Source organism: Arvicola amphibius, chromosome 10, assembly GCF_903992535.2.
Source record: "Arvicola amphibius chromosome 10, mArvAmp1.2, whole genome shotgun sequence".
Classification (NCBI taxonomy): Eukaryota; Metazoa; Chordata; class Mammalia; order Rodentia; family Cricetidae; genus Arvicola; species Arvicola amphibius.
In genome coordinates this window covers 100392951-100419907 of record NC_052056.1, presented here as the reverse complement: position 1 = coordinate 100419907, position 26957 = coordinate 100392951, and the positions used below count along the sequence as shown (strand labels likewise).

Genomic DNA, 26957 nt, shown 5'->3' with positions numbered 1-26957 from the left:
GGAATCAAGGCACGGCCAGTCTTGTCTGCCAGCCACCTGTCCCAGTGGGGACAATGTACAGCCGCAAGCTTTCAAGAGTTTGGAATGTTCCGAAATGCTTCCTTTATTTTTTTTTTCCCCCACTGATCTAAGCATTTGCTTATTGAGATCACCTGGCATACCCACTGTGGCAGTTAATCTTAATTGTCAACCTGATGAGATTTATAATCACCATGGAAACAAACCCCAGGGGCCGTCTGTGAGAGGGCTTCTAGGTTAGGCTGGCTGAGGTGGGGAGTCCCACACTGAATGTGAATGGTACCACCTGTGCGTTGAGAGCCCGGGGGGAAGGCAAAGGCGACATTGAGCTGAGCACCAGCAGCCAGCCTGCTTCCTGTCTGTGGAGTTCCTGCCGCCACGCCTCCCCGACCATGATGGGCTTTCACCCTCAAACCGTGTGTCAGAATTAAGCCTTCCTCCCATAAGTTCTTCTTTTCGGATAAATAATCACAGCAAGGAGAAAAATAACATGCCGCCATTTTCTGGCTAGACCAACTGGACAAATTCCTCACAGGCTGGGAACTCCTCTAGGCACAGAGGTCACCGGCCCTGGTGACTCCCTGGGTGACTGCATTCAGTTATCCAAGAGTCCCCTTCTCTCTGCAGTCACACTTCCCTTTGGTTTTCTGCTACATAAATACCCCGCGTCCATTCTCCGTTTTGTGAGTATCAAACTATAAATAATTTAAGCTCACTTCTAGAGGCAGGAAGGAAAAAGCTGTATGCATTTTTTTTTCTGCTTTCCCCTAAAATACGGTTAGCATCAAAATTAAATGACCACGGCAACTTTAGTAACAGTTTATTTCGGAGAAATCAAGGACCAAGCATTCGTAGAGCAGGGATTTCAATACAGGGTGTGGATATGAGCGGCTGGGATGAGAAACAAATGTAAATAAGTGAAAAGCAAGATGCCCCCTTTGGATCCTCACACTGAGCAGCCAGCACACGGTGGCTATGCAGAATTCAGGCTCATGGAAGGTTCTGATCCGTAGCGGCCTCACAGCCATGGCGAAGGATGGTAAAGAGGACCCTCTGACCAGCACAGGTTCTCCCCAGTGCTGTATCTGGTACTTCTTGCTTAAGGATGGAGTGATTTTACACTAGAGGTGCATATGAATTATAAAAAGAGGATGGGACGGTGGGACTAAGGAGTTGACTCGGTCAACAAAATACTTGTCCTGCAATCAGAAGGACCCGAGTTCGATCCCCAGACCCATGTAGAAAAGCAAGGTATGGTGGTGGTAAGTCATACAGCCTGGCCTATGTTGTAAGTCAGACAGCCTGGCCTTTATGGCAGGCTCCAAGCTGAGAAACTCTGTTTTTCTTAAAAAAAAAAAAAAAAGTAGATGGTGCCTGAGTAATGACACCCCAAAGTTGTCCTCTGGATTTCACTTGCATGCACACACATATGCACCTGCACACACTTGTACAAACACACACACACACACACACACACACACAGAGCTGTGGCAGGAGGATCTCAAGTTCAAGGCCAGCCTAGGCTACATAGTAAGACTTTATCTCCAAAACAGGAAGAGAGAGAGAGAGAGAGAGAGAGAGAGAGAGAGAGAGAGAGAGAGAGAGAGAGAGAGGAACAAATGAACAAAGTTGGTGCAAGGGAGTTGGCTCAGTCAGTAAAGTGATTGTTACACAAATATGAGGACCTGTGTTTGGGACCCCAATACCCAATAAGAAGCTGGGTGTGTCCCTATAATCCCAGCATGGGAAGGCAGAGACAGGGGGATCCCTGGGGGTTGCTAGACAACTATTTGGCCAAATTGGTGAGCTCTGGTTCAGTGAGAAACCCTGTCTCAAAAATCAGGAGAAGGATGGTTAAGGAAGATAATTAACATCAACTTCTGACTTCCATATGCACAGACACATAAGTGCATGCACACGTACCCCCCTACACATATGTACAAACATATCAGCACATAACACACACACACATATACAAATAATGATAACAAAGTACTTGGTGCAGGCAGGACCAGCAAATACATTTTCTTAAACCTATACATCGAGTTCATGATGGGAGATCTATTTTCACAGACCTCTAGGTTCCCGGGGAGCTGGCAGCAGCCCTGGCCTTCTCCAAACTCTAGGCCCCTGAGGTTCCCTCTGGGACTCCCCTGGGAATCTTCCTGCTAACACCCTCCCTTAGACACTTCAGGGATGGCTCGCCAGATGTCAGACTGTCACGGAGGCCAGAGGGTAGACTAAATGCCCATCTGAGGAGCGCCCAGCATGTCACCTGTGAACGTCGCTGATGAGGAGAAATGACACAAGGATAATATTTGTAATATTTGCAGGTGGTTATGAGGAGTGAAGGCGAGCAGCAGGGGGGAGTTAGAGGTCACTGAGCAGCCTTCTCCCTTGTCATTAGTCACTGTACAGCCGTGGCAGCAGAGAGGGAGCCTGCACCTGGCAGTGGTCACCACCTGGGGAAGATGGCTCCAGCTGGAACCTCTCTTGCCTGGTCCAACCAAAGAAACTGAACTTTAGGCACGATTGCATGGCACTATCTTCTGAGCAGAACATGACCCCCTTTCCTAAGCTGTGTCTGCTTGCAAATGGTCTCAGCCTGATTTACTGGCTGTTCAATTTCTTCCTAGAAGAAGCAAGTGAAGAAGGCCATGGGACGCTTCTCTGAGGATCCAGTCCCTCCTCTCAGGCAGTTGTATGCGATTCTGTCCTAACTATATATAGCCCTAGTATCTGGGGGTGGGGCAGGTGTATATGGGAAAGACTTGTGGGGGAGTTCCAGTCATGCAGCCTCAGGGGAGCCTTCCATACTGGGTACACACCTACTTTATGGTCACCTGAGCTCCTCCCGTCACCCCCCTCTCATGTTCTGTAGGTGAGTTCTCAGTGTGAGCTTTGATTTGTCATTGGGACCTTGGCAGGAGGGTATAGACACTGGCATATTCCCACCCCCACTTGGAGAAGCATCTCTAAACAGCAGGTGAAGCTTGGTGCTATTGGGTGACAGATGAAACAGAAGCATCCTCCCACCCTGGGCTCATAAGGATGCAGGGCATTTACTGGGCATCTTACATTAAGCGCACATAAATTTGCTATTACAGGGCACCCTCACTCAACAGGGGGCAATGGGTTAGTGGAAGGACTTGGTCCACTCAAGGTCACCAGATGTCAGCCTGTCCTCTGTCCCATGCCCCCAATCCCTGGCTCCTTCATTCTTTCAGATGATGCTATGATCACACAGGACACTGCTGAGAGAAAAAAAGGAGAAAGGAATGGAGATCATGATCGCAATGTATACACAAGGCCACCAGAAAGGTGAATTTGACCTGTGCAAGCATCCATAGCAAGGTCAAAGCGAGGCTTGAGGAAATTCTGATCGCAAAGCCCGCATGGTTACTGTTGAAACTGTAAAGCAATGCAATAAAAGGTGCATAAGTAATTGAAGTCCAGACAGCCCCACAGCAAGGAGAGTGCTCATTATATACTTGTCCTGATGTGCTTTCTCCCTGTGAAAGGATGCTTCCAATTTTATTTATTTATTGAGACAGTGTGTCTTGTGTAGCTCAGGCTGGGTTTGAACTCTGAGATGATGTGCTGGCAAATTGTGGTTGTCAACTTGACCATCTTGGAAGAAGGAACCTCAGTTGAGGATTAATTCCATTAGATTGGCCCCTGGATATGTCTATGGGTCATTTTCTTGTTTTTTAGTTGATATAGGAAGACCCAACCCACTGTGGGCGGTGACATCCCTAGGCAGGGTCCTGGGCTGTTTAGGAAAAGTAGCTGACAGTGAACCTAGGAGCAAGTCAGTGAGCAGCTTTCCTCCATGGCTCCTGCCTCTGCCCCTGCTCCAGTTTCTGCCCCGACTTCCCTCAGTGATGGACTATGAGTGGGATATATTAGCCGAAGAAACCCTTTCTTCCCCAAGTCGCTTTGGGTCATGGTATGTACCACAGCAACAGGAAGCTAACCAGGACAGGTGACTTTAAGCTTCTGTCTATTGCCTCTGCCTCTCCAGCGCTGGGATTACAGGAAGGGACCTCCACACCTGGTCTTATGTGGTGCCGGGAGCAGAAGCCAGGACCTCAGGAATGGAAGGCAAGCACTCTACCAACTGATTACGTCCCCAGCTCTACTTCAGTTTTTTTGTTTATTTATTTGTTTTTTTTGTTTTGTTTTTTGGTTCCTGAGACAAGGTTTCTCTATATAACAGTCCTGGAACTAATTCTGTTGCCCAGGCTGGCCTTGAACTCACTGAGATCTGCCTGCCTCTGCTTCCTAAATGCTGGGATTAAAGGCATGCACCACCACTACCTGGCTAGATTTTTAATTAAAGTATATACACACAGATTTAACATAATCTAAAATGGCAATCTCTTCTAAATCTTTTTAGGAATTGAATGCTATGTACCCATTAGTAGTCTTGATTCAGCAACTTTAAGCATTAATGAGAATGCTCTGTGTGACAGGTGAGCCTTGAGCTCATGCCTCTTCACACATCACGTATCCTCTTTTTACAGGCAGGCCATTCCTCAGATCAGCATTCAAGTGCACACCCTGGTTGCCAGGAGTGCATTGTGAATTGTGTGCACGTGTGTGTAATATTTAGTGTATTTATGTATATTTAAAGGCATATGCATATATAAGCTTAAATACCATATATAGTTAATACATATACATGTGTGCACACTCCTTTTGAAAATTAAGGCAATTAGAAACTCTGGGAAAACCAAACATCTGTATAAAATAGAAGCTTGATCACTGAATACCATGAGGTCATGACGTGGGTCATCTTTGCATAACAAAAGTAATATGAATTTTATGCACATATCTCAAGTTTCACTAATAATTACACAAGCAGCCATCTGTAGTAAGACTCGAAAGATGCAGCTCTGACCATGGAACAGATATGTCGCTAATTTCAATGGTGGACAACTGTGGAGGACAGAAGAAAAACTCAGGAGCATGGAGGTGTGCTGAAGAGAGGGGCTTTCAATCCCACAATGCAATAGGGAAGAACTTGGTTCCCAGTAGGCTATGAAATAGGGGTGTGTGGGTTTGATATACCACACACACACACACACACACACACACACACATGCATGCAGGCACACACGCACACAACCTTTGTGACTTTAAAATACTGTCCTTCTGTTTTTCTAGGAGTATGTATAGAAAGTTACAATAAGCTTTACAAAGCAGAAGTACTTTATTCCTGTCTGTCTGCCTGTCTGTCTGTCTGCCTCTCCTCCTTGTGGTGGTGGTGGTGGTGGTGGTGGGTGTTGAACCGAGGTCTAGTGCATGCAAGGCAGCAGTTCTACAACTGAGCCACACCCCCAGTCCCTCATTGGAAAATTCTAGTCAAGTGCTCTACCACGGAATTACATCCTCAGCCCTCTTTCCCCTTTCTATTTTGAGACAAGGTCTTACTGAGTTGCCCATTCTGGTTTTGTACTCTTCCTATAGTGAATGAGCTTCCTGCTTCTATTTTCCAAGTAGCCGAGACTCCAGGTTGATGGAGGACTCTCATTGGTTAATAAAGAAACTGCCTTGGCTTTTTGATAGGGCAGGATTTAGATAGGTGGAGTAGACAGAACAGAATGCTGGGAAGAAGGGAAGTTAGGCAATCGCCATGCCTCTCCTCTCTGGGACAGTCGCCATGATTCTCCGACCTGAGACAGATGCAGGTTAGGATCTTTCCTGGTAAGCCACCACCTCGTGGTGCTACACAGATTACTAACTATGGGTTAAAGCAAGATGTGAGAATTAGCCAATGGGAGGCTGAAACTGATGGGCCAGGCAGCGTTTAAATGAATACAGTTTGTGTGTTGTTATTTCGGGTGTAAAAACCAACCATGCAGGAGTTGGGTGGGATGAAAAAGCAGGCCTGCTCGTCTCATCACTACAAATGGCGCCCACGTGGATAACTGAATCCACAGAAAGCCTGAGAAAGCTTGGGAAAGAATAGAGTAAAGCATGTTTTCTTGGTAGCAGCAATTTCTCGGGTCTGCTCTGCTTGCTAGAGGCAAGAAAGCGCTCTCATCTAAGAGAGGCTTCCTGACTCAGCTTTAGCTGCAAAACCCTGCAGCTCTTTTAAGAGGTCCTGCCATGAAACACTTAAACGGTCTTGATGAAAAGCTGAATGCATGCTTTTCGGTTTTCAGCTGTAGCAGGAAAAAAGTTGCTCTGTTTTAAAATGCCAGCTTTCTGGGCTATTCTGCCAGGGCAAACTCTGACTCTTTCAGGCAGGCAGTCCGACTGACTGTGGTCTGTGAGCAGAATGCTGCAGCTTGCTTGCTGGCAAGGACCTTGAACCGCCACAGAGTTGTGGCAGTAAAAGTGGCTCTGGGGTTACCTCTGCCATGAGGCTGGAAAGCTAAGAAATGGGCTGGATCCAGCCATCAAATCCACGGCTTTAGTCCTACTGATATTGTTTGGTAAATTAAAGATTCATGTGGTTACAAAAAGAGAGATATACAGTAAAAGAAAGATTCAAAGTCGAAGAAAACGTCTAAATGGTTTACAGTGTGTTAAAAAATATATGCAGGCTAAAGGTTAAAGTTCTTAAAAGTAAAAAAAACAAAGAAGAAAGAGAGAAGTTGGGTGTGGTGGTACACACCTTTAATCCCAATGCCTGGGAGGCAGAGACATACAGATCTCTGTGAGTTCAAGGTGTTGTAGTACAAATCTTTAATCCCAGCACTGGGAAGGCTGAGGCAAGTAGACCTCTGAGTTCAAGGACAGCCTGGTCTACAGAGTTATTCTAGGACAAAGATATACAGAGAACCTGCCTCAAAAAATAAAAGTAAAAATAAATGAAATAGAGGTTAAAATAAAGCCACACAAAGATGGAAAATACACAGAGAATCTTGATACTATATGCTATTATACTCTCTTTGAATTGTTTGAATGCTGAGGAAGGAGCAACATCTGCTAAAAGATATTTGTTTATAAATGCTGCTGAACTAATCCAAGATAGATATTTTGAAAATACCTTGACTTCGAAATTTGGATCTAAGGTTATGATACTTTGGAAAAGTTCTTCTTTCATTTTCACAGAGGATGAGACCCTGTGGATCGCTTCTGTCCCAATATGGTAAGATAGACCACGCCCTCCTGAAAGGTTGCTGTGAACACCCTCAAAAAATTACTTTGCTCAACTGCCAACTGAGATGAATCTAGCAGACAGGTTATATACCATGAAAGACCTAAATAACAGAGCCCCCATTCAGCAGGAAGCAGTTTGGAGAGAAATAACTGTGCCCATATTCCCAAATATTGTTTATAAATGTTCTTTGACATTTAAAGGGGGATATGATATAGATATGAATAATTTACATTGGTATGGATTTTAGGTCCATTTTGTTATATGTATATGCGTATTTCTAATCTTGATTAAGGTATTGTGATTGTGATTTAAAAATGTAATGTATAATTAGGAAATATAGGGTGTTAATGAATAATCATCTATAATCAAGTTTATAGTCATGTTAGTTAGACTTTCTAGATGTGCATAAATATATTTCAGATTAGGCATTCTTCATATCTTTCAAAGACTACAGAATATGGCATTTAATGTTTTAATAACTTAGGGTTTTCATGACAATGAGACACGTCTGCTCCTGGCAGCACCAATCTACTTCAAGAGGAAGATGGGCATCGAAGAGGCTCCTTATGGAGTTTGATAGCCATTTGGGCAAGAAACTGCTCTTGCCTGGACTATTGCATAAACTGGACACAGAGAACCCACAGAGAGAGAACTGCTGAACTTGCCTAAAGGTGAGATGGTCTTTCGGGGTTCCTGACTCATGAAAGAGTCTGAGAGACATTCTGCAGGTCACAGCAGATAGTGACTGCCTTTGAAATTTCCTGTTTCATGGAAGTCTGCTGGATACTATGGGCCTGTAGGCCGAAGATGGATGCCTCAACGGTACAGAGGAACTTTGGGTGACTATCCAGGCAGCGAGATGTCTCTGTGATTTCTAGAGTTTTGTAAGTTGCTTACTTCTCATTTACTTAGGTAATATTTTATCCTTCTGGAGTCTTTGATGGAGTTGAAGAATGGTTAGTTATAGTTTTCCTTTGTTATAATAAAAGATAAAATAGATATAAATATTGTAACTGTAATTCTTACTTGATAACTGTTTTGTTATATGAAATTTTACTATGTTAAAGTTAAAGCCTTTCTTTTTTGTTTAAACAGAAAAAGGAGAAATGATGGAGGACTCTCATTGGTTAATAAAGAAACTGCCTTGGCTTTTTGATAGGGCAGGATTTAGATAGGTGGAGTAGACAGAACAGAATGCTGGGAAGAAGGGAAGTTAGGCAATCACCATGCCTTTCCTCTCTGGGACAGTCGCCATGATTCTCTGACCTGAGACAGATGCAGGTTAGGATCTTTCCTGGTAAGCCACTACCTCGTGGTGCTACACAGATTACTAAACATGGGTTAAAGCAAGATGTGAGGATTAGCCAATGGGAGGCTGAAACTGATGGGCCAGGCAGTGTTTAAATGAATATAGTTTGTGTGTTGTTATTTTGGGGCATAAGCTAGCCAGGCGGCCGGGAGCTGGGCGGCAGGAATACAGCGCGCCACTCCCATCACTACACCAGGTCTCAGTCAAACGTCTTTATTTCTTTGAATCTGAAAGTATCTAAGATATAAGACACATGCTCAACAAATCCTCAATGATGTATTTGTTTATTATAAATAATCGGCATTGGGGCCAAAAGAAGGTTAAGCAAGTAAAGAAGCTTATAGTCTGTGCATAGTGACCTGAGTTCAATCCTTAGAATCCATGTTTACATTTATGTGGAAGCAGAGAATCAGCTCCACAAAGTTGTCCTCTGACCTCTATACATGTGCCATGTGGCACATGTGCCCAAACATATCACACACGTGTGCGCACACACACATACACACAAATGATGGATTTTAATAAAACATTACTCTGTAACAAGTTGCCACTGCTACTCCACCACCCTCAATGTTCTACATAACAAATCATTTTCTAAAACCCACCTGCCAATGTATGAAGGACATTCCTCAGAAGAATGGGAGCAAGTAAGGAGGAGAAAGAAATTCTGTCTCGGGGGCTGGAGAGGTTAAGAGGACTGACTGTTCTTCCAGAGGTCCTGAGTTCAATTCCTAGCAACCACATGGTGGCTCACAACCATCTGTACTGAGATCTGGTGCCCTCTACTGGCCTATAGGATATATGTAGGCAGAATACTACATATATATATATATATATATATTATGTTAATCTTTAAAAAAAAGAAATTCTGTCTCACTGAGTTTCTTCTGTGGAGCTGTATATGCCGCTGACTGGCTTACAGACGTCAACATGGTCAGTGACAGCCCAGGAAGACAGCATCACCCCCTGGAGAGGTGGGAAGAGTGAGGTACAAAGGTGCACAGCTTCAAATACTAGAAAAAGGTGTAAGAGATAACTTCAGAACTTCGTCCCTGGGCTCACCTGCCAGCTCATCAAACCTACTTCGAAAATTCTAAACTAGTCAGAGACCTTCTCTCAAAAAGAAAATGGGGACAGCAAGATGGGCTCAGTGGTGGGGTGCTTGCCTCCAAGCCTAAGGACCACCCCTGTACTGAGGAAGTGTGTACTACCTACCCTGCCTGATTTTTTTAAAACTTGGGTTTGGAGATCAAACTCGGTCCCCATGCTTTCATGGCAAGCCCTTACAGACTGATACAGACTGAGCCATTACCTCAGCTCTATGCTTTCTTTGACTCAGAGCTGTTTCCTAGGGAAATCTCATCTTGTCTCGGTTAACCAAAAGGAAACAGAGTAGAACATTCCTTTCCTAACCAGATCTTTAATGGAAGGTGTCATGACAGCTTTCTCCATTGAACCTGCCTAATCTGGTCTGGGTCTGGAGGTCTGGGGGTCTGGGGGTGAAGACGGACTCTGCAGAAGGTCACAGAAACCAGCACCCAAAGACTGGACATTTCGGAAAAGAGAGGCAAACCCTTTACAGGAAGCTGCTGTGTGCTCAGGAATAACTCCTCACATCCCAGCCATCATTCCCCACATGAACCGCCTGACACGTGAAGAAGCTAAGCGAGGAGAGGTTGCCGGGGTTACATTTAATTAGAAAGAATGTGTAAAGACTAGCAGAGGCTGGGGAGATGGCTCAGTTGTGTTCGTGTGTGTGTGTGTGTGTGTGTGTGTGTGTGTGTAGGTCAGAGGTTACAGACACATGGCTCAGTGCACATGTGGAGGTCAGAGGGCAACCTTGGGTGTTAGTCCTTTTCCCACACTGCCTCAGTGTGTGAGTGTGTGTGTGTGTGTGTGTATACACGTGTGTGTGGAGGTCAGAGGGCAATCTTGGGTGTTGGTTCTTTTCCCAACTGCCTCAGTGTGTGTGTGCGTGCGCACATGTGTGTGTGTAGATCAGAGGTCAGCCTTGAGTGTTGGTCTCTATCTTGTCTGACACTGGGTCTTTTGCTTGCTGCTGCCTATGGCAAACCACCTGGCTCACTAGCATTTGGCATTTTCCTGTCTCTGACACCTACCTCACCACAGGACTGCTGGAATTACAGATGTGGTAATTACTGCCTCTGGCTTCACCTCAGCCTTATGAGTCAAGCACTTGACCCACCAAGTCATCTCCTAAGCTCCCCTTTTGTTTGAGACAAGGTTTCATATGCCCCAGGCTAGACTTGAACTCATCATGTAGCCAAGAATGGTCTAAGCAAGCACTCTATCAACTGATCCACATCCCCAGTTCAGTGCCGGAGCACAATCTCTGTAATCGCCAGTGAACCGGGCAACCATAGACCAGCCTTCGGTTCTTGACCTTCCCTGGAGCCTAGCAGGAGTTAAAGTCGCCCAGTGACATTGCATTTGATGAAAACCTGGAGGCTTCTCTGGGCACCAGAGGTCCCTGGAGCTACTTGCAATCTTCCTGTTTTCCTTGTGGCATGAAGAGGCCTCGGTGGGGGATGAGGTGCTTCCCTGACAGGGATGCACCTCAGAGCAACAGGTGAGCGCTCCCTCTGTGAGGAGCCCAGACTCCAGATCTCTAACTGTAACTCTGAGCCCCCAGGGCTCGTCGATTTTAAAAGACTCACACACACACACACACACACACACACACACACACACACACACACACATTTCTCTAGGAACACACAGAAGTTAGTTTTTGAGGGTACCGCTGTGAAAAATGTGCTGGCGGCAGGAAGCACCAGGTCATTCCCTAGCCTCCAAGTGGTAAATCTCTTGAGGCAAAACAGGGCCCTTTATAGGGTCACAGTGAAAGCTGCAGTCAATAGCTGACTTCTCCCCTGACTGGAAACCATGTTCAGTGAAGGACAGACTCCTCCCACTCTTGCCTCCTCGGGACTCACTTTGAGTGTGTATGAGTGTGTGCATGTGGGGTGTGTGTGTCTGTGTGGAGGTACATGCTGCTTGTGTGTGTTGAGACCATGAGTCAACCCCAGGTATTTATTGCTCCTCAGGTGCCATCTGTCTGTCTTTATAGGCAGGGTCTCTCGCTGCTCATGGTCTCTGACCGTTTAGGCTGGGCTGGCTGACCACAGAGCCTCAGAGATGCCCCTTTCCCCCTTCTCCCCATGCTATCCCCTCTAATGCTGGGATTACAGGCCCCCACCACTATTCCAGCTTTTCACACAGGTTCTGGGATTGAACAAGGTCCTCACGCTTGTGCAGCAAGCACGCTACCAACTAAACTGGCTCCCCCAGTCCCTATTTCCACCCGTCAAGGCACACCCACCTGGCTCAGGAATAATGGATCTGGGTTGGATGTTTCTAGACTATGAAAGTGTAGTGTGAGGAAAGGCTAGGGAAACTTTTCCATTTGCTGAGAAGCGGTCTCTTTGTCCTTCACCAGCCATGCCCAGCGGTGATTCTAAAAGGCTTTATGATAGTACACCGAGGCATGCTGGGATGGGAAAGGCGGCCTCAGGGACAGACCCAATCCCCAAAGCTCCAGCTGTTCCCCAGAGCTGAGCCCGCTCTGTTGGTTGGCTCCTCTCTCCTTATTTACTGTCCGCCAGTATGAGAGAAAGAAAGAAAGAAAGGGGGAAAAAAAGTCAGGAAATACACCGGGGCATCCCATTTACAATTTTTATCTTTACACGCTCTTCCATTTTTATTTCAGCATATTCCTGGACTCGTCGATTGACAAGAGCCGATAAAACAACAACAACAACAACAAAATACGACAGTTTGACAAATAATCCAGCCACTACTTTGATTCTCGCTCACAACATAGTTGGGAGTTGGTATATTTAGAAATGAGTGGAACGCAGCAGAGGGTGTATTCTCATCGGCTTTTTGCTGGGCCGAGAAAATGAAGGTGATAAAAGACGCTCCTCTGGTTGGGGTATTTATATTCTGTAGTTCCAGGTGAGTGCACATTGATAAACCGTAAAGCAGGAGCACGGGTTTGGAACTTCACAGCTGGATGTGAGAGTGAGCCAGATGTTGGATTCAAGGGACAGGAGTGGAGAAACCTGCTTCCCATGCAGACACATAAATGAGCCATCTCCTGTCTAGTGGCAGAGGGACTGTGTGCGCAGGAGCACATGGGGCTGCAGAGACTGAGTGACAGGGGCACCTTCCTGAGCCGAGGTCACTTTCACACAGTGTTCTAAAGTCGCTGAGAACTAACTAGGTGCGTAACAGGTCACTCTGAGCTCCATTAAGCAGGGCCTTTAGATAATTTTGCCAAGAGTGCAGATATCTGGGCACGGAGCCGATGCCCATCTGAGGCTATCAGCAAGGACAATGGGAGCCTGCAGGACATGTTGGCAGGGGCCTGTGACGCCTCAATGCTTGCTCACTCTTCCCCATTCCCAACCCCTGCTGCAGGAACGCCGTGTCAAAGAGCTGATTACAAAGTTCAACAGAAAGCCACAGACATTCGTATATTGGTGGTGGAAGTGGCAAGCATGCTGAGTACCCTCAGGGAGACACTAGGGCTTAGGGCTGGGGGTGTGGCTCAGCTTCAAGAGTGCTTTGCCAGCATGCAGCAAGCCCTGGGATCCATCCTCAGCACAGCAAAAACCAGGCACCCTGGCACAAGCCTGTAAGCCTATAATCCTAGCTCTTGGGAGGTGAAGACAGAAGAAATATCAGGAGTTCAAGGTCATTCTCAGCTACTTAGTGAGTTCAAAGCCAACCTGGGCTACATGAGGCGTTCTCTCTCTCTCTCTCTCTCTCTCTCTCTCTCTCTCTCTCTCTCTCTCTCTCTCTCTCTCTCTCTCTCCTCTCTCTCTAAGAAAAAAGAAAGAAGAGAAGGGAAAGAAAGAAAAAAGATCAACACTGATGTGTTTAGTAAGCTGGCATGGAAGGACGGGCCAACTTTAACTCTGCTACAAAGAGCAAAGAGGGTGGAGCGATTTGGGGCTGGAAAAGCTGGTGTAGGAGGTATGGCTGTCTGGCTCTGGTGAAGGATTCGAGATGTAGGGATGAACTAAGCTTTCTGGGTCCAAGGAGAGCAGAGGCGGGATGTCTGAGAGAATGCCTGGTACCCAGGGAAGCTGTGAAAGAGAAGCCCCAGCTGTTAGCTGTGGCCCTGACACTTGTGAGACCAAGGCTTCACCAAGTGAGCTCTCTCCCCAGCCCCACATTGAAGTCTGTGACTGTGACCACTGTCCTACTGGGTGTGAAGTGGCATCTCCAGTGTCTGAATCTACCAGGGCACCTACCACACCAAACTGAAAATCTGCCCCCATTAAACACTATCCATCTTTCCTCCCTCAGCCCTTGGTACTCACCCTTCTACCTTTGCCTGCAGGAACTGGACTACACTAATGGCATCCAAGTTTACCCATGCTGCACGGTGTCAGGATTTACCTCCCTTTTAAGGCTGACTGATATTCCACCAAATGTATTCATATTAGGTATTTATTGCTGCTGTGACAAAATATTGTACAAAAACAACTTCACGAAGGTGGGTTTGTTTTGGTTCATTTTTGCAGAGTACAGTCTATCATGGTGGAGAAGGCGTGGCAGCTGCTTTCATTGTCCCACGTCTAGGCAGTAATCCCCAGCTCTGGGAATGGTGCTGCCCACAGCCCACAGCTCAGGTGGGATAAGTCACCTTCATTAATCCACTGTAGAAACTCTCCCACAGACACGCCAAAGTTTTGTTTCCATGGCAATTTTAATTGCCAACGAGAGCTGACAAACAAGATTACCCACAATGGGTATGTACCACATTTCGTTTACCCACCGTGTGTCAGTGAGAACTTTGATTTCCAGGGCTTTTGGCCACTGAGAATAATATTGCCTTGAACATGTAATAAAAAGTCTGTTCAGTTGTCTGTTTCCTGTTCTTTGGGGTTTAAAATCCAGATGTAGAGTTGTTGAGCCATTCCATGGTTTCTGATTTGAGGAGCAATCGTCAAGTTTTCTACAACGATGTCTCAATCTACATCCCCTCAAGCAGAGGGACTCAAGTTCTGCCACAATTTTTTGACATTTGTTTTTATTTCCTGGTCTTAACTATAGCCATCCTGCTGAGCATGAATGGCGTCTCTCTACGGTTTCCAGATGCACTTCCCCAGTACTGGCAATGGTGGGCATCCCTCTGTGTGCTCTTTGACCATATGTACATCTCTAGAGAAATGTCTAATCTGACTCTTGCCCATTTAAACATCAGGTGGCTTATATTTATTGCTATTGTTCCTTTTGAGTAACAAAAATTCTCCATCCATCCATCCATCCACTCATCATCCACCTACTCGTCCATGCACCCACCATCCACCCATCCATCTACCCATTCATCCAACCATCCATCCATCCACCCATCCATCTACCCATTCATCCAACCATCCATCCATCCATCCATCCATCTATCCATCCATCCATTCATCTATCCATCCATCCACCCATCATTCACCCACCCTTCCACCCACCCATCCACCCATTCATCCATGCATGCATGCATGCATCCATCCATCCATCCATTGTACTAATCCCTTTTGTATGCGCTCTCACTCTCTTTCTGTTTGAGGCAGTCTTGCCATGGATGTCTAGAACTCATTGTGTACACCAGGCTGCCTCAGAACTTAGAGTAATCTTCTTGCCTCTACTTCCCAAGCATGGAGAACACCAATGTGTGCCTCCACATTTTGTTTATGTGGTGCTGGGGATGGAACCTGCGCACTTGCTGACTGGGTCACATTCCCCTGCCTAAGTTTTCACTCCCTTGATAGTGTCCTTTGATGAATTAAAGATTGAAACTTTGCCATTTTCTTTTGATGCCTGTGGTTTGGAATCATGCCCAAGGGATCACGGTCAACCCAATGTCATGGAGCTCTTCCCGCCCCATGCTTTCTCTGTAGTCTTGGGTCTTTGATCTGGTCTGAGTTCATTTTTGTATTGGTTGTGACATGACTCTATGGAAGATGCTGCTACTGAGGCATTGTCCACTATAGACTCAATGTGAATGACTTTAGGTGCATACTGACAGGTGCCTGAAAAAGCCTCAGGCCTATGGGTAAATGGGGAGGGTGGGAGACTATGTAGACTCAAATAGACAGGCCACAGTACCCCCCAGGAAGTTATTCTCCACCATCACAACATGGGAGGAGAGCAAGTGTTCACTTTCTCCTTAAGCAAGGGACCCCAGAGTGTCTCCTGAAGAATTCTTTGAAGTCTCCTGGGGGCAGCAGCTGGCTCACTAATGCACACATCAAAGACTTTCTTTTGCCACTATACACAGGAATGGCAATGGTGCTCACATCTTTGGTGGGTTCCCATTCTTTACAAGAATGGGGTATGGGTACATCTGGAACAACACATACACCTGTCCCTGTCAACTTGAAGGCACAAACACTCTAAAAGCCTGCGTGTGCTTCTGGGCATCTGGCAAACAGCAAGCACCTAATAGATGTTTGCTAAATTAAGTGAGTCTGGGTTTGCATATCCCAAAAAGATACTGACCCTATTTCACAAGTGTCTTAGTTAAGGGATCTAGTGCCACAATGAAACACCATGACCAAAAAGCAAGCTGGGGAGAAAAGGGTTTATTCAGCTGACACCTCCACATTGCTGTGCATCACCAAGGAAAGCCAAGACAGGAACTCAAGCTGGGCAGGAACCTAGAGGCAGAAGCTGATGCAGAGGCCAAGGAAGGGTACTGCTCACTGGTTTGCTCCTCATGGCTTGCTTAGCCTGCTTTCTTATAGAACCCAGAACCAGCAGCCCAGGGATGGCACCATCCACAACAAGCTGTACCCTCCCCCACTGAACACTAATTAAGAAAATGCCTTACAGCTGGATCTCATGAAGACCCCAACTGAGGCTCCTTCCTCTCTGATTATCCCAGCTTGTGTCAACTTGACATAAAACCAAGGCTTCCCCAAGTTAAGGCTTTTGCCCATGTGTTGGGATGGTGGCCTCGTCCTAGTCCCTGGATATGCCTTTGCCTTTCTGCCAGCCTCGTCTCTAGCCGCAGTTCAGACTACATAGCATCTGTGACTAGAAAAGTCTCTTTAATCCACAAACCAAGAACAAAGAAATCCAATCCCAAGTCCCTGGTGAAAGCAGAGCTTTATCTTAACAAATGTTTTCAGTGCATGAGAGAAAGGGAAAAGAATAGAGGAGATAAATAGGAAAGAGGGGTCCCCCGCACAGAGACTAGCCCAGCACTGCAATTATACCCTCTCCTTAAAATACATGAAAGATCTTTGGAAAGCCAGATGAAACTGAAGTGATTTTCCCTTACTGCCGACCCTCTGTTCAGCTTTCCGGCCCGAAATGACAGCAATTGAAGCTGAAGCGAAATTCATAGTGTGGTTATAAAGAATCCTGTTTAGGAAGCCACAGAGCCGGCCATCATGCCTGGGATGGCTTGGTTCTGAAGATTCTGCTGGATGAGAATAAAACAAAATAGTTTTCTATTTCATCCTGCTCCTCACCGCCCAAGCCATGCAAAAAGGCCTGACAGGCCAAAAGGGTCAGGATCTTGAGGTTTCAACTCATGATGGAAAGAGGCACCTCAAGAGCCAGCTAGAGCCACACAAGCTAGAGATCTACAGCCAAATAAAACCCCTCGTTTACATATTTAGTGATTCATAAAACTGAGATGCCAACAGGCTGAAATACTCAGAGCTGAAGAAGTATTTCTATCAGTTGCCGTGTCTTCCTTTCTATGTACCCCAATTTTAAACACAGATGCCCACTCAGTAAGCTGATGGGCATTTCCTTGGCACTATTTTAAGAGAATCGATTTCTTTTTATTTTAGATTTTTATTTAGTTCTCTGTGAGCATGTTGTATGTGAGCATCCATGAGCACACTTTCCTGTATGTGTGCACATGTGTAGGAACCAGAGGTCAGTGCCAGGGCTCCTCCATTACTTGCTACTTTTTAAACTTATTTTTAGAACAAGGTCTCTCATGTAACCCAGACATCACCATTTTGGCTAGACTGGCTAGACAGCAAGCCCCTGAAGATCTGACTGACCCCGAACACCTCCCTCCCAACAGGGACTGGGGTTACAGGTACGTGCTGACATGCTCAGCTTTGATTGGATGGAGCGCTTGAACTCAGGTCCTCAACAAGCACTCTACTCACTGAGCCACCTCCCCAGCCCCGTCAGTCCCCTCTTCTTTTACCTTATTCTTCCATTGTGGTCCTGAGAGGCTGAACCTAGAGCCTTGTAACAAACGCCCAGGCTGGCCTTAAACTCACTCTATAGCCCAGGCAGGCTCCAAACATGCAACTTTCCTGTTCCAGCCTCAGAGGTGCTGGGACTGCAGGCCTGTGCCGCTGGGCCAGGCTAGAAAATCAAGTTCTAATCTGTTTCTTATGTGGGGAGGGCAAAGTCAGGAAATCTCAGAGGGCTTCTCTCCTACCCAACACAGAGCGTTCCTGAATACTGTTTCCAAACAACGGGTGCTGGAAGACAGCTGGGATGCTCAACCAGGTCCTCCGGCTGTGGCTGTATGCTTTCCAGCTCTGTCTTCTGCCCTGGGGACCAGGCATGTTTACATTCTGTCCTCCTCGACTCTAGGGGCCGCTGCAAGGTCGAATCTTCATATTACAATATGATAGGCAATGGCCCAAGGCCACAGGCAACCTGTGGGATCAGCCTTGGATGTCTCTCATCTTAAGTTTATCACTCTTGAGGAGACTAGGATGTTCAGCACAGGTGACACAGTGGCAAGGGGCTGAGTTTGCTTCTGCTCCTCCTCTCACTCCTGACCCATCCCCATCGATTTCTGGGAGTTAGGTGGTCATTGTCCTTGAAGAGGGGCAGAACAAACAAGACTACTGCAGGAGCCCGGGCACAGGGGTGCTTTGAGAGATGACGAATGGGAACTCATAACAGAGCAGCAATGTCCCCTTCTGCTTTTTCGTCTCCTCTTTTTTTTTTTTTTTTTTTTTTTGTGAGAAGTGGCTATTTCAGAATTACCCTTGGGTGTCACAACAGAGGAACAAACAAATCAGGATATCTTAAGAGAAGAAAAATATTTCTTTCCCTGTCTGCCCTGGCTTGCTTTAAATGAATAAAGTCAGTCCCAGAGCACAAGAGCAGAGCACTCTGTGAGAACAAGACATTTTCTGATATGACCCAAGGTTATCTTTTTAAACCAACCAGTTCTCTGCTAAGGCCGCAGTGACGCAACTATATATATATATATATATATATATATATATATATATATATATATTCAACACAGTCTCACTGATACTTTGTTCTGAAATCCTCACCAGCCATAAATCTAAGGTTGGTGACAGACACGGAATTAAGCATATAAAAACAGTTAAGAGGTTTCCTAAGACACATACTTAACACACGAACATAAGAGCTGTCAAGAGGGGAGAATGACAGGTAGAAACATACCCTAGGGGCTTCTTGTTTTTCTCCTATTGATCTCCTCTCTCCCTCCTTCCCTTCTCCATCCTTCCCTCCCACCTCCCTTCCTCTCTCCCTCCATCCTTACCTCTCTCTCTCCTTCCCCTCTCCCTCCTTCCCTCTGTTGCATGCCCATGTGTGCACACGTGTGAGCCAGAGTCGATGCCAGGCATCTCTTCCTTGATTACTTATTATTTAAAGCAGAATTTCACGCTGAACCCAGAACTCACAGTTTAAGCTAGGTTGCCTGGCCAGTAAGCCCCAGGATCCTCCTCAGTGGTGAGGTTACAGGCACACACCACTGTGCTTGGACTTTATGTGGGTGTTGGGGACCCGAACTCAGTTCCTCATGCTTGTGCCGCAATTCCTTTATCCACTGAACCACCTCGCCAGCCCATAAGCAGTCTCTTCACATAGACTGGGAGGCGGGTGAATGAAAAAAATAAAGTACTGCTCAGTTTATGTAATTGCTTAAAGACATTAAGAAGTTGGTCAGTGTGTACTTAGTTAAAACACGGAAAGCCAGTGATGGCTCAGCAAATCTAGACCTTGCAAATGATCTATCCAAACACAGGGATGCCAGGTGCAGTTAGAATCCCCAGAGCCTCATGCAGTTTAAAGTCACGTGGGTGCTCAGTCTCTTGTGGGGTGGCGTGAATAGTAGGTTTATGGAGAATTTACAGGAGGTTTCAAGGCAATCAGGGCAAATTATCATGGCAGCATTCCACCAAATCCCTCTCCGTGACGCCAAGAAGTAGGTGCCATCTATTTATTTAGAAACATGACTTAGTCTCTTAGCCCACGGCACAGCCCATAGATGCTTTGTAGAAGATCTGTAAGAGACAGCGCATAGGAACAGGGCCAGGCTGCTGTGCCCTTGGTACCCAGTATAGTCACCGTACCCAGACAGCAGCTTCAACAAGACCAAGGGTAAACGCATGGCTGTACCACCAATACTAGTCATTTCCAAAGTGCTGACATCAGGGAGGATAGAGATGTCCCTAGGTGACACTAAAAAGGAACACCAAAAATGGGACACACTTCGTATTGTATGCATGTAATGTGTGTAGTGCACACCTATGACCACACATTTGGAGACGTGACATCAAGTGTCTTCTTTGTGGAAGCACACTTCTTACCTTTGTCATGTAAGAAAGGAAGAGAGTTTATTCTGGAGCCAAATGTGACCATACCCTGGGAACCCAGATTCAGATTTCCTCAATACTATGCTCTACCATGGACGTGGCTATGTGAGATTTTATTAGTTACAGTACCAGAACGTCGTAAGTGTTTACCAAGGACACTGGATGCAGCCACAGGCAGGTGGTTACAGCAAAGCGGGGGATGCTCTGCTACAGGTTTTAGATAGCGGCTGATGACATTCTTAGTGTTTAGGTCTATGAAAACTAGCGATTTGCTAAGAATACACTGTAACATTTTTGATGATCACAGGATATTAGGTCAGGCACGGGTACGGGCAATGGTCTAAAAATAACCCAGGATAATTTGGCTCAGGACTGCAACATTCTAATTCCATAGATTCATAATCTCCAAGCTCAGCCATTCGGCCCTTGTGGAATCCCAGGGGCAGGCTCTCACTCCACTTCTGGGGTTACAGAGACACATAGTGTTTTACACCCGTGCTTGGGATTTGAACTCAGCTCTTCATGCTTGCGAGGCAAGCACGTTACTTCCTGAGACTTCTCCCCAGTCTGTCCTGTCTTCCTCAACCACGGAGGTAAAGGTAAAGGGCAGTGTGTGACATCCTGGCTACCGCCTCGGTACACAGGGAGGTGTGTTCGGCATTAGTGGCTGCCATTTCCATGGCAGCCTGGCCGCTGCTGTTCTCCGTGGCACTGGCATTTTGGACAGAGAGACAACCTGTGACTACCGCTAAGGAAAATGAAAGCTACAGAAAACCCGCCCCGCAGCTTTCATGTTTCTCCATCTCAGCTGTGTTTTGCTCCACTTCAGCCGTTTCTTATTTTTAGCTAAGAAAAGTTTCACCATCTTAATCAAATAGTATTTGCAGATGTGGATAAAATGTGCATATATTAATGAAATTAACTTGTGAAAGGGTTTTAATTAAGTCATAGGATTGAGGCATTTAAACTAAATAATATTATTAGCTCACCAAGGGGAATTCAACGCTAGAAAAACAAAGTGAAGTTTTGTTCAATTATCCAGAGAATTCAGACCAAAAAATCCACTTGTACTTTAATCAACTAGCCCAGTACCCCTGATAGTTCTGGATATGGCAGATAATGACTATAATTTACATTGCCTGAGAATTCTATTAATTCTCCTATACCTTTTTGAGGTTCTATCATTAATTGTTAGGAATGCTTCCTAATCAAGACAGAGCCAGTCACCCAAACAATTAACCTGTTTCCAAAGGTGCAAATAGAGAGATAATTTATCAATTTCCAAATGCTTCTCCCCTCTGCTGCAACACCAGCCCGACTTTTCTCCCTAAATATTCCTTGGCTCAGAACCCATGGCAGCCGCCGTCAGCAATCAAGGAAAAACAAAGAATGTGTTCATTTATAAAGGTCAGGCCCGTAGCTCTGCAGCGGGGAACAATCATTTGTTAACTTAGGCAAGAGCCCCAGTCATGGCCGCAATTTCCACTATCTAAAGACATAAAATGAGCTAGATTCCTGCAGAGAAACGGCCTTCAAAACCCAATTTATTTGTGAAATTAGAGGGTGTTGTTTTCCACTCCCGAGTTGTTCTCTAAAGCGACCTAGGTGTGCCCAGACACAGAAAGAAGACAGACAGTAAGATTCTGCCAGGCAGTGGGTACTAGGTGGGCTGGGTCTCTAGCTATTGCAAAGTGCACACTCTCATCAAAGGTCCTGGAAAGGACACAGGCTTTGGGTCTTGGGGCTCCCGGCTCTGCGTGTCACCTGCTCTGACACCGTAAGCTTCTCTTCAGCCCCAGCTTCCTTTCTCAGCACCAAACATAGGTTAAGCCTATTTTGTGAGGGTTAAGCACAGGCAATGGGCTTGCCAAGCAGTCCTGAGGGCCTGAGTCTGATCTGTAGAGCCCACACTGCGAGCTGGGCGTGGTGGTGCATGCTTGCAATCCCATTGCTGGCTAGATGGGAGGTGGAGGCAGGAGGATCCCGGGAACTCACTGAGCAGCTTGTCTGACAGACTTGGTAAAGTTCCCAGCCAGTGAGAGACTCTGTCTCAAATAAAAGGTGGAATGACATCTGAGGAATGACATATGGCTGTCCTGTGACCTACACACACACACACACACACACACACACACACACACACACACATACACACCGCATTTTAGGTGGGTATTAACACTGCATCCAGTACTCATAGGTACTCATTTAAGCCAAACATCCCCAAAAGTACTTAATCAAAAGTAGGAGAGAAACTAAGGAAACTAGCTCTTGCTGAATGAAACATCTATTTCATTTACTTATTCATTTCTGTGTATGTAATGTCAACATGCCAAATGTGTGAGTCTGTGCGCGCACATGCTCTGGTGGATGGATGGAGGTCAGAGGGTAACCCTGGGGGAGGTCCACACCTTCCACCTTGTCTGAGATAGGGTTTCTTTGTTGTTCACCACTGTCCACTCCAGGGCAGCTGTCCTGTGAGCTTTCATGAGTTGTCCTGCCTCTGCTTCCCATCTTGCTGTAGGAACTCTGGGATTTCAGGTCTGTGCCAGTGCATCCGACTTTACGTGGATTCTGGGGATCGAAACTCAGATCCTCATGTTTGTGTGGCCAGCACTCTAGACACTGGGCCATCTCCCTAGCCTGAAAACCTGCTCTGTTAAAGGACTCCGAGGCAGTGAATGTGTGGACCCTTTCCTCCTGTGCCATCCGGCTTCCTTTAGTAAGATCTCACAGGCAGTTTCTGAAATGCCCAAATGCCAACCGTGCAAGTGAGCTGGAGAAAAGAGAGCTGGCTCACGCCTAGAATGGAAAGTATGTTACTTCCAAGCTTTGTCCCCTGCCCTCATTGTTCTCAACCCCCCCCCCCCCACACGCACACACACACTACTGCTCCTTAGGACGCTCTGGTCTGGAGGTCACAGCCTGTGCTTTAAGGAATGAGTCCGCAATTTAAAAAAAAAAAAATTGATGTGGTCTTTAAACAGCCTGGAGAAAATGAGGAACAGACCATAGAGACTGGTTTAATTAATATCTGATGGGCAAACGCAGTTTGTGTGTGGGAAACACCTGCTCTGTGCCAATCACAATGTTAGGCACCTGCACTTCCGCCTCGGGTTCAGTGTTCACAAAGGACCCTCACGGATGGAAACACCCTTGCTCAGAGTGATGAGGGAGAAGCACCGTGTTCCCAATGGCTCAGCAGGGAGCCTGCCCTCTTTCCACTGTGACACTGCTGTCTCTAGACCCCAGCAACGCTTCTTAAAGAGAGGTCTATAACGCTGATGGGTGGCTAGAAAGGAGTCTACCAACCATGCACAGGGATGCAACTCATTACAGGCTCATGCCCTCCACTGTTGCCATGGCTGCCTGGAAGCAAGGATTGATACCAGAGAGTATCTTCTAACTTCCACATGTTCATTGTGCTAGGCATGTACCCGAGCATGCACATGTACATGCACACACATACACACACATAAACACACATGTACACACACATATATACACACATACACAATATACACATGCATACACATGCATGTACACACAAAAAGAAAGAGAAAGACTTAAAAAAACAAACTTCCTTGGCGAAATCCAAAGCACTGGGATTCCTCTTGGTTTGAATTTGGATTTTAGTTCCTCAGGACAAGCTCTCTATAAGTTATATAGACTGACCTTGACTTCACTATGTAACCCAAGCTGGTTTCAAACTTAAGGTCTCCTGCCTTGGTCTCCCTTGTACTAGGAGCCCAGCCCTTATGACACTAGCCCAGCTCGAAGGAAGGGTAAAGACACAGTTCCTTAAGGTCTTTCCTATGTGGCAAAGGTGGGCAAGGCTGACCAGAGAAACTTCAGTGTGAATGAATGTGTGAGACACAGCTCCGTGGGAAGAGGACCCCTGCATACCCGAATGTGGACACGGCTCCGTGGGAAGAGGACCACTGGAGACCCTGTCTGTACTAGGGATCTTCATGATATTTTCTCTGAGCTAGCTCTGAATTTTATAACAGGAGATGAGGCCACCCAGAGGTCTTCACAGGCCTAGGCCAGCCCTTCTGGACACATGTCGGGAACGAAGAAGGAGGGCTTCGCATATTTATATGTACAATACCCATGCACACATATACACATATGCATGTGTACACTCATCTGCACAGTCATATACACATATGCACACACACATACTCATGGACACACACACTACCCCCATACATCTCTAGATATTCTCCATCTTTGATGCTGACTCCACACACTCATCCCTCTGTGTCTGGATGCAGTGGGTTCCTGTGCCGAGTGGAGACTGACAGTCAACATTGTTAGCAACAACAACCTCCGTAACACAGCGTCCCTCGCATCTCTGGCTGCAGTCCTGATGAGCAGCCTAAAGTGCTGCGTATAGTCATGTCTAAAGAGTGCTTCTGCTCAGCATCTCCTACCTGGTTCCCCTTAGTTTTTATTTATTTCATTCATTATTTTAATTTTGTATTATTTATTTAATTTATGCACTTGAGACAGATCTTGCTATATAGCTGTTGTTGTCCTTGAACTTGACAGCAAGTCTCCTGCCTCAGTACCAGGACTAGAGGTGTGTGCCACCAAAACCAGTTCTCTTTCATTTGAGTGTGTGCATGCATGTGTGTGTGTGTGGTGTGTGTGTGTGTGTGTGTGTGTGTGTGTGTGTACTTGTATGTGTGGAGGCCACAGCTTGGTTCTGTCTTTCTTTTACTTTGGAGACAAGGTTTCTCCAGGGTCTGGAACTCATAAAGTAACTAACTGGCTAGAGATTCCCCAAACCCACTGGTTCCTGTCTCCTGAGTGCAGTTGTGTTGGTGGAGGGCTAAAAGCTCTTGAACCATTTAAGACTCACGAAAGGGTGTGTGGCTCTCCTGGTCCCGTGTTCAGGGAGCCAGGAGTTCACTCTACCTACGAGAAAGCTGGTCCAAGTGCCCTCTGCCCCTTTCTATCTGTTCCTTGAGGAGCTGCTGGGCTTAACTTTCTTCTGTGCTGAGAACTAGAGGATGATGCTAAGCTACCACTAGCCTGGGAGAAAACCTACAGCAAGCTGACACTGTCCCTTGGCAAGGGTCAGCTTAGGAGGCTGTATCTAGCAGGTTGTGGCACTCGAGAGATGCCAGCTGATGTCCTTGTATTACCAGCCCGGGAAAATTACAGTGGCCATAATGAAGAGTGAGAATCCTAGACTTGAAGTGCCCGACAAGTGGGTTATTTACCATGTGGGCTGGCCCTGTGCCTCTGTCACGCATACAGGAGCTAGGAAAACAAACATTTTAAGTGGGGAGAATTACGGCAGACAGGAGGAGGGTAATGGGTGAAGAAATTCATTATTATCTTTACTGCCACTTCGTAAACTTGAAAATTAACATGCCAAAACTCTGAGGGATGGCTCCCGGAAAAGCTAGAGTAATCATCCTGGCGCAGGCGCCTTGAGCCTTAGAAAGAGGGCAGTGTATCCTTGGTGTCCTTGCAGGAAGCACCTGACTCTCTGAGCCGTCCCCCCAGCACCCTTGGTCTTTACTTTAATTACCTCATGTTGGAGGTCCCCAAAGGAGTGCAGACACAGAACCACACATGTGCTAGGCAGCTGCTCTGCTCATGTGTGGTCAGGCCCCAGACTCCCTCCCTTAGGAACAAATTCCAATGGGAGGGAGCCAAAGGAAGGACGGACGCCCCCGCCCCTTGCCCATTTGTCATCTGGCAGGGAGCTCGCAGCTCGCAAACACGGCCAGAGTTCCCCCCCAGGGACCTCACCCCATCATGGCCATCTGCTTATCTCAATGTCCTTGGCTGTACTGTTTTGAAGGACAGCCGCTCCATCCATTCACATGCCTGGTACCATCATCCTGCTGGACACAAGCAATGGGTTTTCTGTGAGACCACCTCAGTGGCCAGCCCAGAAACCCACGGTCTGAGTTCTGTCCCCTCCTTCTCCTTCCACTTAGTTGATCACCAAGGGACTCCCTGAACATCAGAAGAGCAGGGGGTTTGGCTCATCTCTTATCCCAAGGTCACTCATTACCATCCCCACTCCCCAAACACAGGCTAAGCAGCTGTCCTGAGCACAAACCTCTCTGGGGCTGCTCTGTGGAAAACTCTAAACAAGAGAGCCGAGGAGATGGCCATGTACATAAGTTTGTATCTGGCGAGCATGAAGACTTGAGTTCAGACCAGCAGCACCCAGAGTATGGCGGTAGAATAGAATCTTAGCACTGAGGTGTGGGTGGGTGGAGACAGGGGCATCATGAGGCTTTCCTGTCATCCTGCCTGTGAGACCTTATTTCCAAAATATAAGGAAGTAAGAAACTGAGGAAAACTACCAGTGTCGACTTCTGGCTTCCCCATGCACAGCACATCACACACACACATACACACTGCACATGCACACCCATGCACACAAACACATGTACACATAGGCACACATCAAATGTTTGCTTCTAAGAGTTTTAACCTAGATTCCTAAAGGAATACCCAATACATAGAAAATAGAGAAATAATCTGCATTTCGAGATTCCTGCCATCACAGGGGCTTTGCGCAGGACAGGTGAGCAGTGAGCAGCCTTGCCTGAAGGAAAGAAATCCCACCTGCCAAAGAAGGCTCCTCAGGCAGTCAAGGTTAAAACCTGTAGTGCCCAAGAATGGGTACCACTGGCCAGGGGCACAGGTGAGCTCTGCCATGTCCGAGAAAGTGATGGGGCAGCATGGAGGGACCAAACATGGACCTGGGGAAGGCTCATATGGAACAGGTCACCTTATTCTGTGTTTCTGCTATAAGGACATCCACCTCTGGTGGCCTCTTGGGACACTCCCACTCAGGGAATGCTGGCAGAGCTCCCAGCAACTTCTAGATTATTAAAACAAAGGTGCAAAGAATTTCTTTATCCCGTGAATAAACTACCTTCACCAGCTGCATCAA

At 46.5% G+C, this 26957-nt stretch overlaps 1 protein-coding gene across 1 annotated transcript in view; it reads right to left on the bottom strand.

The window, feature by feature from the left end:
• The window catches only part of Sdk1 (sidekick cell adhesion molecule 1), a 935030-nt gene that overhangs the window by 261235 nt on the left and 646838 nt on the right, over positions 1-26957 (bottom strand). The window lies entirely within an intron of this gene.